The sequence below is a fragment of the Pristiophorus japonicus genome, chromosome 5, assembly GCF_044704955.1.
Source record: "Pristiophorus japonicus isolate sPriJap1 chromosome 5, sPriJap1.hap1, whole genome shotgun sequence".
NCBI lineage: Eukaryota > Metazoa > Chordata > Chondrichthyes > Pristiophoridae > Pristiophorus > Pristiophorus japonicus.
Genome location: NC_091981.1, coordinates 15,007,327 through 15,024,419, shown reverse-complemented (window position 1 = coordinate 15,024,419; position 17,093 = coordinate 15,007,327).

Genomic DNA, 17,093 nt, shown 5'->3' with positions numbered 1-17,093 from the left:
AGGACCTGAGCCTTGAGCCATCTGTAATGTTGTTTTACAGGCGTTAATTGGGAGGGAAGAAAACAGAAAAAAATTAGCAAAAATAAAAACATTAAAAAATCAGAAACCATTCACTATACACGTAAATAATGAATCGCTGAAAAAGAATTAAAAAATAAAAAATTCAACTTACCTTTTTTGCAGGTCTTCATACCTACCCACGTTTCTGGGACTGCAACGTCTGCTTTTCTCATGCGTTGTTTTTTCACCCTGAGTACGCGTTCCCTGAATGGCCAAATTTATACTGTCGTATTTTGGGGGAATTTCTACGCTTGACGGTCCGTTTTTCGGCGATCTTTCAAAAGCCGCCATTCTTGACCTTAGGCCAAATTTGGTAAGTATCTTTTAACAACAAAAAAGGCAATAACTTTTTGAAAGTTATTATTGAATCTGCTTCCACCGCCCTAAGTTACTGCATATCGACACATGTAGAGTTTAAGGGCTGAAAATTCGGTACAGCCGCGAGGCGTGAGTTCCTACACCAGGCGCAGAAGTCCTGCCCAGCGAGTTTTATTGGGCTTACCACCCCCGAGAGGAAGTGGATGCAAAATCCCGCGTTCCACTTCCTCTCGGGGGCGGGACAGGGACACAAAGTAATGCGACTTTTCCAGCGCTACACGGAGAGACATGTAGCGCTGGCGGGAAGACAGGGCCCTCCCCTTCTAGTAAAGGGGAGGGCCAAGCTACCGATTCTGCAGGAGAGAGAAGGGGCCATCACTAGAACACCATGTAGTGGGGTGCCGTGACAACGAGGGAGTAAAGGGTTATGGGGAGCGGGCAAGGAAGTGGAACTGAGTCCATGATCAGATCAGCCATGATCTTATTGAATGGCGCCTTACTGGTCCCGCCTTACTGGTCCCAAGAAATATCCGCCTTACTGGTCCCACGGAAAAGACCATAAGAACATAAGAAATAGGAGCAGGATTAGGCCTATCGGCCCAAGAGCCTGCGGCAGCTTCACGGGCCGCAACTGAATATTCGCTCCAGTGCGAAAAGGGGTCGCTGCGCACGGTGGTGACATCACCATCGCCGAAGCAGCCGCCCGGGGCGCGACCAGTAGGAGTGGGGCGCGACCAGTTAGCTCTGCTGTTAAATGCCTGTGGAATTTTACGGGAGTTGGTAGCGCCATTGCGCCCTGACAAAAAGTCGCTTATGCCGCGTTAACGCCCCCCTGGAGGCGCAATCGACCCGAATTTCCCCCGCTATGTGTGTTAACTTCAATGTACCCTCAGGTGTATTAAATGATCTGAGCCTAGATTTTACACTTTTTTTGCATGCATAATGCCCACAACATCCATTTTACTGCTGAAATGACGTATAACACCCAGATATCGCCCCATTAGCTACAAAATGGAAACTGACGCCCATTTTTCGGACACTTATTGCCGAGCATTACTTTGCTCATGTGCGTAACGCCGGGAAAAAATATTATCGCCTGTCCACTTTTTTGGGGCGGAATCATCAGAATGGGCGAAACCAACGCCCAGAATATTACCCAGTATTACTTTCCGCACGTAATTAAGGCCGAGATTCAATAATACCCACCGCCCACTTAATTTTGTCGTAAAGATCACATTTGCCGAAACTAACGCCCAGGAGATCGCCCAGTGTCAATTTCACCACCTCGCACACATCTCGCCCACAATATCGCTCGCTCAAAAAACCAGTGGGAAAAAGTGGAACTAACCGGAACTACTCACAGCGGTATGGACACCATGTTCTACATCATATGTCGCATCATTTAAAAGGCTGCTCTGCTTCAACCTCGGGAGAGTTTGGATGTACTCTGGAGGTGTTTGGAGGTGATGTGAACATCTGAACAAACATCTTTATCATACTGTGGATGATTGGAATTTAATAGGTGTCTTCGTTGGGACATTCATTCTTTGTGACCAATCGGTGGAAAACAGATAGCTATTGGAATGGGGCACGTCCTTTCTCATCCTCTCTTGATGACCAATTACATGCTGCAGACTCGAGATGGCAGCATTATGTGCCCAATGTAAGACATGCCACAGACTGATGAGCAGGACCAGACGTTACACCCCCCGCAAGTACAGGGAGAAGCATTCTTACCTCAACCTGTCCGACACCACCTGCCTTCAGAGACTGCACTTCCACAAAGAGGTTATCACTGAGGTATGCCAGCTCATAAGGCGAGATCTTCAGCCTGCCAGCACCATCAGTACTGCACTGTCTGTCGAGGTCAAAGTCACCGCGGCACTGTCGTTCTATGCCTCGGATTCTTTTCAGACCTCAGCTGGCGATATTTGCGGCATTTCTCAGCATGCCACACATTGCTACATTAGACAGGTAACTGAAGCCCTGTACACATGCAGGATGGACTTCATGAGCTTTGTTATGACCAGAGAGGCTCAGACTGAGAGGGCTCTAGGTTTCTACCGAATTGCTAACTTCTCTAAGTGCAGGGAGCAATAGACTGTACGCACATTGCGATGCGGGCACCTTTTCAGGATGCAGAGGTTTTCAGGAATTCCACTCCCTGAATGTCCAACTCGTTGTCGACCAACAGCAAATTAGAATGGCAGTGAATGCTAAATTTCCGGGCAGCATCCATGATGCTCATATCCTGCGTGAGAGCACTGTATCTGACGTGTTTAACAATCAGCCACAAGGTAAGTGCTAGTTGCTTTGTGACAAAGGATATGGCCTCACTATCTGGCTGATGAACTCTGTGCGCGACACCCACACTGAAGCCGGGAGGTGATATAATGAGAGCCACAGAGCCACTTGCAATATCGTAGAGAAAACCATTGGCGTGCTTAAGCAGCGCTTTAGATGGCTGGGCCATTCAGGAGGTGAGCTGCAATAGCACCCTGAGCAGGTAGCTCAATTCGTGGTGGTGTGCTCCATGCTGCACAACTTGGCTATCAGGAGGGGACAAGAATTGCCTGATGAGTCTGACAGTCCACCTCAACAGAGAGAGGAAGAGGAGGATGAGGAGGTGGATGCCTACATCGGCCCACACAATCAGGCTGAAGCTGAAACCATTCCCCCGCCTCACTGTAGACCACATGAATAGGTCCATGGTGGCATGATAGCTGCCTGAAAGAACGTTGCCGTTATTTACAAGGCTGACACACTGCTGGGTGTGCAGGTCATACATCAATGGTGGGCATCACCTTGGTAACAGTTAAAGTTTAAGTTGATTGAAGTTAAGTTTAATTATACCCTTTGATGTTTAGGAATCACCAGTGTGTAACGGTGCAGCTATCTGAGCCAATGCGCAACAAGGTTTTGTTAAGTAAAAAACATTTAAATCGAACATTTTTCTGAAATCATAGTATTTCTGTAAAAAACAATCCTTCACCCCCCCCACCGCTTCTCATCCCCCACCTCTACCCCTTCCCCTTCCCCTCCTGACTCCAAGCCGCCTGGCTGAAGAGTTCCTCAGGCGCTGCCTCATTGGGAGGGGGGAATGACGGCCGAACCGCTGCTTGGATGGATACAGGAGAGGACAGTCCCGAGGTGGGAACGTGCTCTGAGCCAGAAGCACGATGTTGCTCCTGGCTCTCATGTGTCACTGGCAATGGAGGTGCGGCACCTTGGGGTGCAGTGCCGCGCTCCGGGACCACTGGGAGCCCTCTGCCACCAGTGTTCCTGGCTGCCTGCTCCAGGGTCTCCTCCATCCCTTCCATGTTATATATTATTTGTTGGACAAAAACTATGTTCTTGGTGCTTAGTAGGATTTTTGCTGCTGGTGAATCTCCGTCGTTCCTCCCACAACAGCCAAACAAGCACACACCACAGCCATACATGCTTTCAGTCCTTCTCTGCTCTCTCTCTCTCTGTTTCCCCTTCTGCGCATGTAATGATGACCCCTGACCTAGTGAATCGTGGGAAACGAGCATTGCTATGCCGTTACTAAGGAAGGTGACACTTTACGGCAGAAGGCAGAGAAATTTAATGCTAACGCCCATTTCAGATCGCTCGTGGTAAAGCCCAATTTCAAAAATGGAGACTAGGGGCTTTGAGAATGGCCGACAAGCCGGTGATCTGAAAACCCATTCTTGCCGCCCATGCCGGAAATAACGCCCATTTTTGGGCGATCTGCACAAAAGTGTAAAGTCTAGCCCTGGTCTCAAAAACAAACATACCTGGGTATAATATAGTAAGACAAGTATTTACAGTACAGAAACAGGCAATTTGGACCAACAGATCTATGAGAGGGTTGAGCCTCCACCCACCCTCCTTCTGCTCATCCAATCAACATATCCTTATATACCTTTCACCCTCATCTGCTTGTCTAGCTTCCCTTTAAAAGCATTTATGCCATTCACCTCAACCACTCCCTGTGGTAGTGAGTTCCACATTCTAACCACTCCCTGGGTAAAGAAGTTACTCCTGAATTTCCCATTGGATTTATGAACGACTATCTTATATCTGTGCAGTAAGCCTTGTCTTGCAAAAAAGACCTTATATGTCGATTGTTGAAGTCCTCATACATGGCAAGACACCTTGCACACTGTGTCTGTGTATCAGACAAATACAGGCAGATGTGCTTATTGTAATAGAGCTCTGCCTAGTGGACTACTGCTCCACCTCATGGACTACTGTGGTAATGCAACTACTGATGTAAATACTAAAAGGGTCATGTGGCAACATCACATGATCACAGTTTTCTGTTGAGAGCCATCTTGTTTGTGTGAGCTTCTAGTGATGTTGTAAGAATATATCACACTTATAACTTTCTGATTCATATTCGAAACATGCGAGGTACCTTACCATGGCCAAAGACTCGTAAAGTCTGACATGTTGCATTTGATAAATACTGCAAAAAAATGGCCTTTGTTATTCTGATCAAAGCACTAAAGTGCCCAGAAACTGCTACCCATCATACCTAGGCTGACAAATCAGAGGTACAGTTTTACAAGCTCGGTAAGTGAGCTGGAAAAATTGCTGCCATTTCCTATTGCCATTAGACGAGGTCATGCTGACAGATGGTACTCTGCCCTTGACTCAGTCAGGTGGTTTTCACTTACAAACTGGTTTGTACTTTTAATTGAGGGCAGTGACAAATAGGGCAATGACATGAAAGTGCAGTTTGATAATGAAATAGTACAACATTCTCAAATGCTCGTGTATCATTAGGGTAAATGCCTTTCTCTTTGCCCTCATTTGCTTAAATCAACCTTTATGCTGCCATGCATCTATAACAGAAATTTTGCCCTTTTCATAAAGTATTTAAATCAAACCGGAAACTGTAAATGTGATTTAAAAGCTATACGTTGTCATAATGCCAACAAGGGAATACGTCATGGAGCACAGAAATTACATGAATACTTCGAATTTTCAACAGTTTCTTACAAAAATAAGACACAAGATATGTGTCCCAATCGAAAGAATCAACTATCTTTATTTTCACCTTATACATTCACTCCCTGCACCACCGTGGCTGCAGTGTGTACCATCTACAAGATGCTCTGCAGCAAGTCGCCAAGGCTTCTTCGGCAGCACCTCCCAAACCCACGACCTCTACCACCTAGAAGGACAAAGGCAGCAGGTACATGGGAACACCACCACCTCCACGTTCCCCTCCAAGTCACACACCATCCTGAGTTGGAAGTGTATTACCGTTCCTTCATTGTCGCTGGGTCGAAATCCTGCAACTCCCTCCATAACAGTACAGTACTGTACCTTCACCACACAGGACTGCAGCGGTTCAAGAAGGCGGCTCACCACCACTTTCTTGAGGGCAATTAGGAATGGGTAATAAATGCTGGCCTTGCCAGCGACGCCCACATCCCATGAACGAATAAAAAAATGACCGGCTCTGTGTTTTCAGCATTTATGTTTCATTTAAAAAATATATAATCTGTTCCCTTGGCTGTAATTTTAAGACATTTTGTTTTGAACCTCGCAAATTGAAGCTGGATTAATGTTTGGACAAATGTTACGGATCTATGGGCTGGATTTTCGTTACCATCCATTTCATGGAGTTATTCATGGCGGGTCGGTAATTGTAGCGTTCGAGAAAAGTTTACGCCCGAGAAAAGTTTGGGCCACAGTCAGCAAAATTCACCAGCTGGGCCCTGAGTGTGAGGCGGAGCGCTAAGGGAGGCGTTACACACCTCTCTTCGGGCACTAAGCCAGCTGAGTGTGGGAAAATCCATTGCTGTAGAGTTGGCCTCGGAGCGTCCTAACAGAAGGATCTGTGGCGAAAAAAATTCGCAACTAAAAGCAATTTCCCAATACTTTAAACAGTCCACATAAAGAGCTACATCACAAAAATAAAACCAAACGAAACAATCAAACTTACCTCAGTCACCAATTCTGTCACTCACCGCCGCTGGAACAGCTCTGACCACCTTGTTTTCCAGGCGATCCCACCACGGCATGCTACGGGGCACTATGGGGTCAGCACACAACAAATTTCACCGCGCAGTTGTAACCGGTGGCATTGCACTCCGGCTCGATGCTCCCGGGCGGTGCTGCTCAGCACCGCCCGCAAAACCGGCAAATAATTTTCCGACGTGGCGCTGGAAGCTGCCCACCCGCCCAGAAAGCTTTTCCACCGGCATTACTGCCCCTCCGGGGTGCGAACAGAGACGGCAACATAAGAGAAATCTAGCCCTATGGCTCCGCAACTTGACTCATTATGAAAGCTGTTACATTTTAGCAGCAGGTGTCTTGCGTACTCAAGGCGTTGACCATTGCTCATCCCCTTCTCAATTGGCGCTCTGTGCTTCGGAGAGGTGGCTTAAGCATGGGGACCTCACCTTCTGGAAATTGTTCCTCATTGCAGAAACATCAGCATCGTCATAATTGGGCGGAACCCTGTCGCAGTGTCCATGCAGTACGCAAAGGTCACCAATAAATAGTCGCTGAGGTAAAACAACTTTGTGAACTGAAGCATGGTGGAGTAATTCTGATCTTCTCGGTGAGCGATCAGCCCGGCGATGTGTGCACAATGTGCCGAAAGTTGCTGGTGGGCGACGTGTGGGCGATCACCTCGGCAATGTGAAACGAAAGTTGGGCCGGCGAGTTTTGGGCGATGTTCCGGCCCAACTTTCCACTTTAAAGGTCAAGTGGGCGACAGCCTGACTTTTTGGGTGATAAATGGGCGATAGCCCAACGATCATCAGAGGAAAGTCCAGCCCAGGAGCGTGGGCTAAAATCCCCTTAAAAACTCAGTCTCATAAATGTGAGGTTATTCGATTGACTTTGCTAAAGTACTTTGCACACACAGTTACTTGCGAGATAGAGCAGCTTTAAAAGTGACATTCGAATATAGAAACAGTCACAGACAGGAGTGAAATTAGGAACCACTTCTACACACAAAGGGTGGGAGAAGTTTGGAACTTTTCCACAAAAGGCAATTGATGCTAGATCAATTGTTAATTGTAAATCAGGAATTGATAGCTTTTTGTTAACTAAAGGTATTAAGGGATATGGGCCAAAGATGGGTAAGATCATAGCATAAGAAATAGGAGCAGGAATAGGCCATTTGGCCCCTCGAGCGTGCTCCACCATTCAATAAGATCATGGCTGATCTTCTACCTCAACTCCACTTTCCTGCACTATCTTCATATCCCTTGATTCCCTTAATATTCAAAAATCTTTTGATCTCTGTCTTCAATATACTGAACAATTGAGCCCCCACAGCCATCTAGGACAGAGAATTCCAAAGATTCACCACTCTCTGAGTGAAATAATTTCTCCTTATCTCAGTCCTGAATGGCTGACCGCTTATTCTCAGACTGTAACCCCTGGTTCTAGACTTCCCAGCCAGAGGAAACATCCTCCCTGCATCTACCCTGTCAAGCCCTGTAATATTTTTGTATATTTCACTGAGATCACCTCTCATTCTTCTAAACTGTGGAGAATATAAGCCTAGTCTACTCAATCTCTCCTCATAGGACAATCCCCCATCCTAAGAATTAGTCTGGTGAAACTTCGTTACACTCCCTCTATGGCAAGTATAATCCTCCTTAGATAAGGAGACTAAAACTGTACACAATACTCCAGGCACGGTCTCACCAGGGCCCTATATAATTGCAGTAATACGTCTTTACTCTTATATGGGTATATGGAGTTAGGTCGCAGATCAACCATGATCTCATTGAGTGGCGGAACGGGCTCGAGGAGCTGAATGGCCTACTCCTGATCCTATGTTCCTATCGGAGAAAATATTGCAGAGCATTATGAAAGTGAAAAAGCATAACAATGAAAACATTTGTAATAATCTTTACCACCAGGAAAGACTTTTCACATATATTCTCTATGCAGTCCGTGCACTTGCAGTCCTCAAGGAGAATATTGTGGAAATGGGGAAATCACGATTTATTTATTCAAAATCTTATTTTATTATGAAACAAATTACCTGTTGTTCTTGTTTGGGTGTAATCAGTCAACATAATAGTCGAAGAATATATTGTGAATTACCAGCTGGACCAATAGGAAGCATAGCAGCCTGTGTAAATGTTGAGAACATTTGATTTGATGCATTGCTATAAAATATGAATACAGATTCAATGGTCCATTTCAATTATTTTCTTATGCTATGGGGAAGTCAGCAGCTTCTAACACTTGAAGGATTACATTATCCAGCTACAGAGCATGCATGCAATGCACATTGGCCAAGCAATATGTCTGCACTTTGGCGCAAAGCGGGCTGTATCGAATCGGCCGCTCGTTATACACAGCGCCTGATATTCAGTCCCAATTGAATTCTTTTTATGGTGATCGAGGGATAAATATTGGCCAGGACATCGATAACTTCCTCCGCTCTTCTTTGAAATCGTGCCATGGGATCTTTTATGTCCACCTGAGAGAGCAGATGGGGCCTCGGTTTAACGTCTCATCCGAAAGACGGCACCTCCGACAGTGCAGCACTCCCTCAGCACTGCATTGGAGTGTCAGCCTAGATTTATGTGCTTAAGTCCCTGGAGTGGGTCATGACCCCACAACCTTCTGACTCATGGCTGACAGCTCAATATAAAAAGTATAGGAAAATAGAAAGATCTAAAAATTGAAGGTTTTACCAGAGGCTTTTTCCCCCAAAGTATATTTATAAAGAAAGCAAAATACAAGCAAAAGAAAATCTAGGCTGACACTCCAGTGTAGTACAGATGGACTGCTGCACTGTCGGAGGTGCCGTCTTTCAATGAGACGTCAAACCTAGGCCCTGTCTGCCCTTAAGTGGAAGTAAAAGATCCCATGGCCCTATTTCGAAGAAGAGCAGGGGATTTATCCCTGGTGTCCTAGCCAATATTTATCCCTCAATCAACTTAACGAAAAAACAGATTTTCTGGCCAGTATCACATTGCTGTTTGTGGGAGCTTGCTGTGCGCAACTTGGCTGCATTACAACAGTGACTACACTCCAAAATACTCCATTGGCTGTAAAGCGGTTTGAGACATCCGGTGAACATGAAAGGCGTTACATATGAAATCACAAGTCAAAAATATTCTGTACTATATAAGGTTGTAATTACAATTCAATGGCACTTTGAGGTAGCTCATTCCAGGTAGTGTTGGCATTAATACATCCAGTTGTATTCAACCATGGCACTTTGAAGGATGCTACAGTAATATTGAGGTGCACGAATAGTGCTGACACTAATATATTCATTTTTAATCATTGCACTTACATAAGAACATAAGAAATAGGAGCAGGAGTAGGCCATAAGGCTCCTCAAGCCTGCTCTGCCATTTAATATGATCAGGTCCGCGGTCCTGCCCACTCCCATAACTCTTTATCGGTTAAGAAACTGTCTATCTCTGTCTTAAATTTATTCAATGACCCAGCTTCCACAGCTCTGTGAGTCAGCAAATTCCACAGATTTACAACCCTCCGAGAGAAGAAATTTCTCCTCAGCTCGGGTTTAAATGGGCGGCCCCTTATTCTAAGATTTTGGCCCTGAGTTCTAGTCTCCTCCATCAGTGGAAACATCCTCTCTGCATCCACCTTGTCAAGCCCCCTCATAATCTGATACGTTACACTTGAAGGAATGTTGTATTTACATTACGCTACATGGTTGCCATTAGCGTTGCCGCTAATTCATTGGTTTCTAAACAAAATATGGAGAAGATTTTGTCTGATTACGCTCCAGTGAAGCGCCTTGGGATGTATAGGCGCTATGTCAATGCAAGTTGTTGTTGTTGATGCTACGTAGATGTTCGAGCAACGAGATTCCACATTGGGTGCAATCGCCGATCCGGGTGCACATTGCGCTCGAAATTACTCTCGTTTTGAGAACTATTTATTTTTTCCCAAGTTGCCGCTCAAAACTATTTGCATATCACCATGTGTAAAATCTTCCACGAGCCAGCCAATCGGGCGGAGCTGTCGCACGTAATATTTTTATCGAACATTCTTGCATTCAGAAATGTTCTTTGATACCTTTAAGTTTGGTGACTTGGTGCAGTTTTATTAATGTAGCTGAAAATGGGTTTATCACCAAAATTAAGCATTTTTAATCAGAGTATCTGGTCTGCCACCTGTGAGACTCATTGCCGAGTACATGCAGAAAACAAGCGCAGACAGCGGAAGGAGCGTGCGGCAAACCAGACTCCCCACCCATCCTCTTCTTCAACCACTGTCTGTCCCAAGCCTGTAATTCCCGTACTGGACTGTTCAGTCACCTGAGAATTCACTTTTAGAGTGCAAGCATGTCTCCCTCGATTTTGAAGGACTGCTATGATGATGATGAGTGACTTGATTTTAAATGACTGAAAATGACTTTAAAGAAACGATACAGAACTGTTTGCTCGTAACATTGATTCGCAGTTGTCAGTTTAATCGCACATTTTTAAAGAAATGAATATTAGTGTCCTTGCGCCTAAAAAAAAAGAAACATTTTAACAGCCTCTTCGAAGTGCCGCAAATGGGTGCAATTAGCGGAAACTCGCCATGGTGATTAATCCACCCTGGGGGTGTGGTCAGTTTATGGGCGGCGGGGTCAGCTTCCAGCGCGATGCAAAAGATCGCGGAAACTCGATAGCGATTAGACGTTATTTGCACTTGAAATTCCTCGATCATTGGCCCTGGTTTGGCTGAATTTGGGTCAATTGCGCTGAGAAAACCAGCGCCATAGAGCAAAAACCCCAGGCCCTTGGTCTTTTGTAGCACTCAGGCTGACAGGATATTACATTGAATTCAAGCTATAAGTATACAAATGGAGGGGTGAAGGGGGGTTGTAGACAGTGGCTGTTCCCATATCGAATTGTCTGAATAATGTGGGGTTGGGTGTTCGACTTTTCTGTAGCTGGAATGTCTCTTACAGCCAGCAATTAAGTAATTGAGGAAGTTTGGAGTGTCTGAAACTCTCTGTCTCTGTGAATAGACGGCTTTCAATCAGTTACCTTATGCGTATGGCAGAGTGTCGCCAATTGCATGCTCATTTAGGTGTAATCATTCACGTAATGTGGGCATTGATGGCAAGACCAGCATTTATTGCCCATCCCTAATTACCCTTGAGAAGGTGGTGGTGAGCCGGCTTCTTGAACTACTGCAATCCGTGTGGTGAGGGTACTCCCACAGTGCTGTTAGGGAAGGAGTTCCAGGATTTTGATCCAGCGACGACGAAGGAATGACCGATATATTTCCAAGTCAGAAAGGTGTGTGATTTGGAGGGGACGTGGAGGTGGTGTTCCCGTGCGCCTGCTACGCTTGTCCTTCTAGGTGGTAGAGGTTGTGGATTTGGGAGGTGCTGCCGAAGAAGCTGTGGTGAGTTGCTGCAATGCATCTTGTAGATGGTGCACACTGCATATGGTTACAGAATGTGTGTGGAATTAACGGTTATATCTGTGAATTTTCTGCATGTGCAGAGTTGATACTTGGCAGACTACGGGTCTTGTGGTGGTATGCATATTCAAGCACTTCTGTTTATTTCTTATACACCTAATGAAATATTACACTTGCAGCTTACGTCAGAGCTAGGCACTGTGATTCCCTTGAAAGTTTTGCTGGCTCTATCCAGCCTGTCGGATGTAGTTGCCAAACAGAGTCGGACTTTACGACAGAGAAGGAGAAAACATGGAAGGCAAGTCAACTGATACAGTTCACAGTGCGTAGCTCAGCATAAGGTACCCTGAACACCCAAATAATAACACCTCAGGGGTATGGCAGCATTCTGGTTATGTTACTGGATTAGTAATCCACATGCCTGGACAAATAATAAAAAAGAGAAAGAAAGAAAATCTTTCATTTATATAGCGGCTTTCACGACCACCGGACATCTCAAACGCTTTACAGCCAATGAAGTACTTTCGGAATGTAGTCACTGTTGTAATGTGGGAAACATGGCAGCCAATTTGCACACAAGCAAGCTCCCACAAACAGTAACATGTTAATCACCAGATAATCTGTTTTAGTGATGCGACTTGAATCCAGAGACATGGGTTCAAATCCCACCACGGCAGCTCGGTAATTTAAATTCAGTTAATTAAATAAATCTGGAATTAAAATGCAAGTATCATGATGCCCATGACACGACCGGATTGTCAGAAAGACCCAAATGTCCTTTAGGGAAGAAAATCAGCTGTCCTTATCTGGTCCAGGCTACATGTGATTCCAGACTCACAGCAACGTGGTTGACGCTTAACTGCCCCCTGAAAAGGCCTAGCAGGGTACCAAACCGCTACAACAAAGTCAGCCCTGTGGGAGTACCTTCACCACACGGACTGTAGCTGTTCAAGAAGGCGGCTGACCACCACCTTCTCAACTAGGGATGGGGAATAAATGTTGGCCTTGCCAGTGACGCCTACAGAGTTTGAACGAATAAAAAAAGTACCCACAAGTCATTCTTGTGCAACATGTCCTGTAAAGTAGCACAATTTAGCTCATTTTGTCAATTTATGATCAATACATTTTTTGGATATTAAGGGAATCAAGCGATCTCATCATCATCATAAGTAGTCCCTCAAAATCGAGGAAGACTTGCTTCCACTCTAAAAATGAGTTCGTAGGTGACTGAACAGTCCAATACGGGAATTACAGTCTCTGCCACAGGTGGGACAGACAGCCGTTGAAGGAAAGAGTGGGTGGGGAGTCTGGTTTGCCAGACGCTCCTTCCGCTGCCTGCGCTTGTTTTCTGTATGCTCTCGGCGATGACACTCGAGATACTCAGCGCCCTCCCGGATGCTCTTCCTCCACTTAGGGCGGTCTTTGGCCAGGGATTCCCAGGTGTCTATGGGAACCTGTTCAACCTTCAGGCCAGATCCAAGACCATCCCAACCTCTGTCATCGATCTACAGTACACGAACGACGCATGCGTCTGCGCGCATTCAGAGACTGAACTCCAAGTCATAGTCAACGTCTTCACTGAGGCCTACGGAAGCATGGGCCTTACACTAAACATCTATAAGAGATATGGAGATAGGGCTGAAAGGTAGAGCTGAGCTCGAAGATCGGCCATGATCTTGTTGAATGGTGGAGCAGGCTCAAAGGGACGAATGGCCGACTACTGTTCCTATTTCTCATGATGCACTTCAGAAGTGTTCCAGCTAAGCCTTGTCTTCAAGCCTCATGGTCCAATCTCCTTTACATCACTGTATCAAAATGCTTTGCTGAAATCTGAGTGAATACCATCCACTGAATAATGTACAGAACTCACTTTAAGTCTGAATGGGAATACCCCAAAAACACACAAGCACTTAAAACCAATGTTTAAAAAAAAAAATCACACATATAAAATTAATCAAAATGGAATTTAATCAAAACAAAAATTACCTTTTGTGAAAAATAAATGTAACTTTATTAAAGGGTCTAAAAATAAAAATAAACAGGATTTTAAATGTTGAACTTGTTGAAAAAAATTTATTTTTATTTTTATTATATGCAGACTATAGATATACTCTCTGTGTAGTCACTGTAGAGTTGCATAAGATGGAGACTTGTTTAGCTGATGTACTGTCAATAAGATTTACACTGTGCATATACATGCTGGCACCACTAGAGAGTGCAACTGGTGGAGACCAGGGGCTCCTGCCCAGGTGGCAGGGGCTGTATAAAAGGGGAGCCACCATGCAGCTGCCTCACTCTGGAATTACGAATAAAGGACCAAGGTCACTACAGTTTGAGTACAACACATTGCCTCATGGAGTCATTCACAGGTACATTACAGACATAATACTTCTGTCCTTTAAAAGTCTTACACATGCTTTTATCAGTCATTAGAATTTCAAGGGCATTCGCTGAGCAGAAGTTGGGCCAATAGCCCAAATCTCCGCCCGCGAAGGCCCTTTACCTTTGGATGCGTGCGATCTGCCAAGAGGATTTTTGACAGATCGCAAGTTCCGGGTTTATGTGCATGCGTTTTGCATGTCTTCACCTGGAACATGCAGGACATCTCAGGGTGGGTGATCACCTCGTACACACCTGTAGGGACAGCAAATTCAGTGCCATTGTGTTTTATATTCCCAGCAGTTTTTATCTCCTTGTCTATTTTGGCTCTCCTGACAAGTTTTTTCGACTCCCTAAACTTATTTGTATACTCAGTCCTGTCCTTTAGTCCGTGTGTGGATTTATACTTTCGGAAAAGCTTCCTTTTTAATCCTTGACGCCTTTTCTTGTGAGCCACATTGCTTTCATTTATTCTCTGTTGCAGCATCGCAGAGGGACAATGCACAGGTCTCTACCAATCAATCGCCTATTTTCCAACACACAGGCATGCTCCTGTTGTACTAGGACTTTCTGCATTACAACTGAAATAACTTGCATGTCTTTTAACAACAACAACAACAAAAACTTGTATTTATATAGTGCCTTTAACATAGTGAAATATCCCCAGCCAAAGCTGGAATTGGTTAGCAGAGAAGTAGAAAGAGAATTTGGAAGACAGAGGAAACAAGGGCTGGAAAAAATAGACAACAGGTGATTTGGCAATACTAAATGGCATATATATTCCAATGCAATGAGTATAGGGAATAAGGCAGATGAGGTGGGAGCACAGATTGACACTTGGGAGTACGATATTATCGCTATTATTAAGAAACGGCTGAAAGAAGGGCAGAAATGGCAGCTCAACATTCCTGGTTACAGGATTTTCAGACGAGATAGAGAGGGGGGTAGAAAAGGAGGTGGGGGGTTGCATTATTGATTAAAGACACAATTACAACTGTGAGAAGGCATGATATGTTGGAGCGGTCATCAAACAAGGCCATATGGGTTGAATTAAAGAACAAAAAAAGGGGCAATCACTCTACTGGGAGTGTACTATAGACCCCCAAGCAGTCAGAGGGAGATAGAAGAACAAATATATGGTCAAATTGCTGCAAAGTGCAAAAATTATAGAGCTGTAATAGTGGGGGATTTCAACTACCCTAATATTAACTCGGAAAAAGCAATGTGAATGGTATAGAGGGTGTGGAATTCCTAAAATGCATTCAGGAGTACTTCTTTAGCCAGCATGTAACAAGCCCAACAAGAGAGGGGGCAGTTCTGGACTTGGTTTTTGGAAGTGAAGAAGTGTAGGTGGAAGGGGTATCAGTGGGAGAGCATTTTGGTGCTAATAATCATAATTCAGCAAGAATTAAGGTAGTTATGGAAAAGGACAAAGGGGGACCAGGAATAAAAGTTCTCAATTGGGGTAAAGTCAATTTTGCTGAGCTGAGATGGCATTTGGCCAAAGTGAATTGGAAATAGTTACTTGATGGTAAATCAGTGTCAGAGCAGTGGGAGGCATTCAAGGAGGAGATCCTCAGGGTACAGAGCAAGTATAAGAACATAAGAACATAAGAAATAAAAACAGAAGTCGGCCATATGACCCCTCGAGCCTGCTCCGCCATTCAATAAGATCATGGCTGATCTGATCATGGACTTAGCTCCACCTCCCTGCCTGCTCCCCATAACCCCTTATCCTCTTATCATTTAAGAAACTGTCTATCTCTGTCTTAAATTTATTCAATGTCCCGGCTTCCACAGCTCCCTGAGGCAGCGAATTCCATAGATTTACAACCCTCTGAAGAAGAAATTTCTCCTCAGCTCAGTTTTAAATGGGCGGCCGGTTATTCTAAGATCGTGCCCTCGAGTTCTAGTCTCCCCCATCAGTGGAAACATCCTCTCTGCATCCAACTTGTCAAGCCCCCTCATAATCTTATACATTTCGATAAAATCACCTCTTGTTCTTCTGAATTCCAATGAGTAGAGGCCCAACCTACTTAACCTTTCCTCATAAGTCAACCCCCTCATCTCCAGAATCAACCTAGTGAACTTCCTCTGAACTGCCACCAAAGCAAGTATATCATTTCATAAATATGGAAACCAAAACTGCACGCAGTATTCCAGGTTTGGCCTCACCAATACCCTGTATACCTGTAGCAAGACTTCCCTGCTTTTATACTCCATCTCCTTTGCAATAAAGGCCAAGATTCCATTGGCCTTCCTGATCACTTGCTGTACCTGAATACTATTCTTTTGTGTTTCATGCACAAGTACCCCCAGGTCCCGCTGTACTGCAGCACTTTGCAATCCTTCTCCATTTAAATAATAACTTGCTCTTTGATTTTTTCTGCCAAAGTGCATGACCTCGCACTTTCCAACATTATACTCCATCTGCCAAATTTCGCAAGGTGTAAGGGTTTCATGGGCATTTGCTGTGCAGTAGTTGGGGAAATAGCCCGACTCTACAACAGTGAAAGTGTTTTTGGGGCACACGTGGACGATCTTTCAAGGAGAAACTTGTCAGATTGTACATTTCAGGTTTCGCACATGCGCAGAGTATGTGGAACTTGTGGGGCTATTCTGAAGATTTACGATGGCGTACGCTGAGCAAAATCCGTAAAATCCGGTCCAATGTCTCGCCTGAAAGACTTAACCTCCAACTGTGCGACACTCCGTACTGCATTGAATTATCTGCCTTAAGATTATGTAAGGGGAGCTTGGGGTGTGGGTTCGAATCCACACTCCCCTGGGGTTTTTGTACGTGCGATTTATGAGGATGGGTGAGTAATGAGGCACCAGACACAGTGGATAAGAGTACAAAATGGCGAATGTTGTTTATTTAGAATAGTAAACACCAAGATAGAGGGCATAGGAACAGGTCATAAATAGCAGTAATGGCCCAATCTCACTCAACAGCACGAAAAATC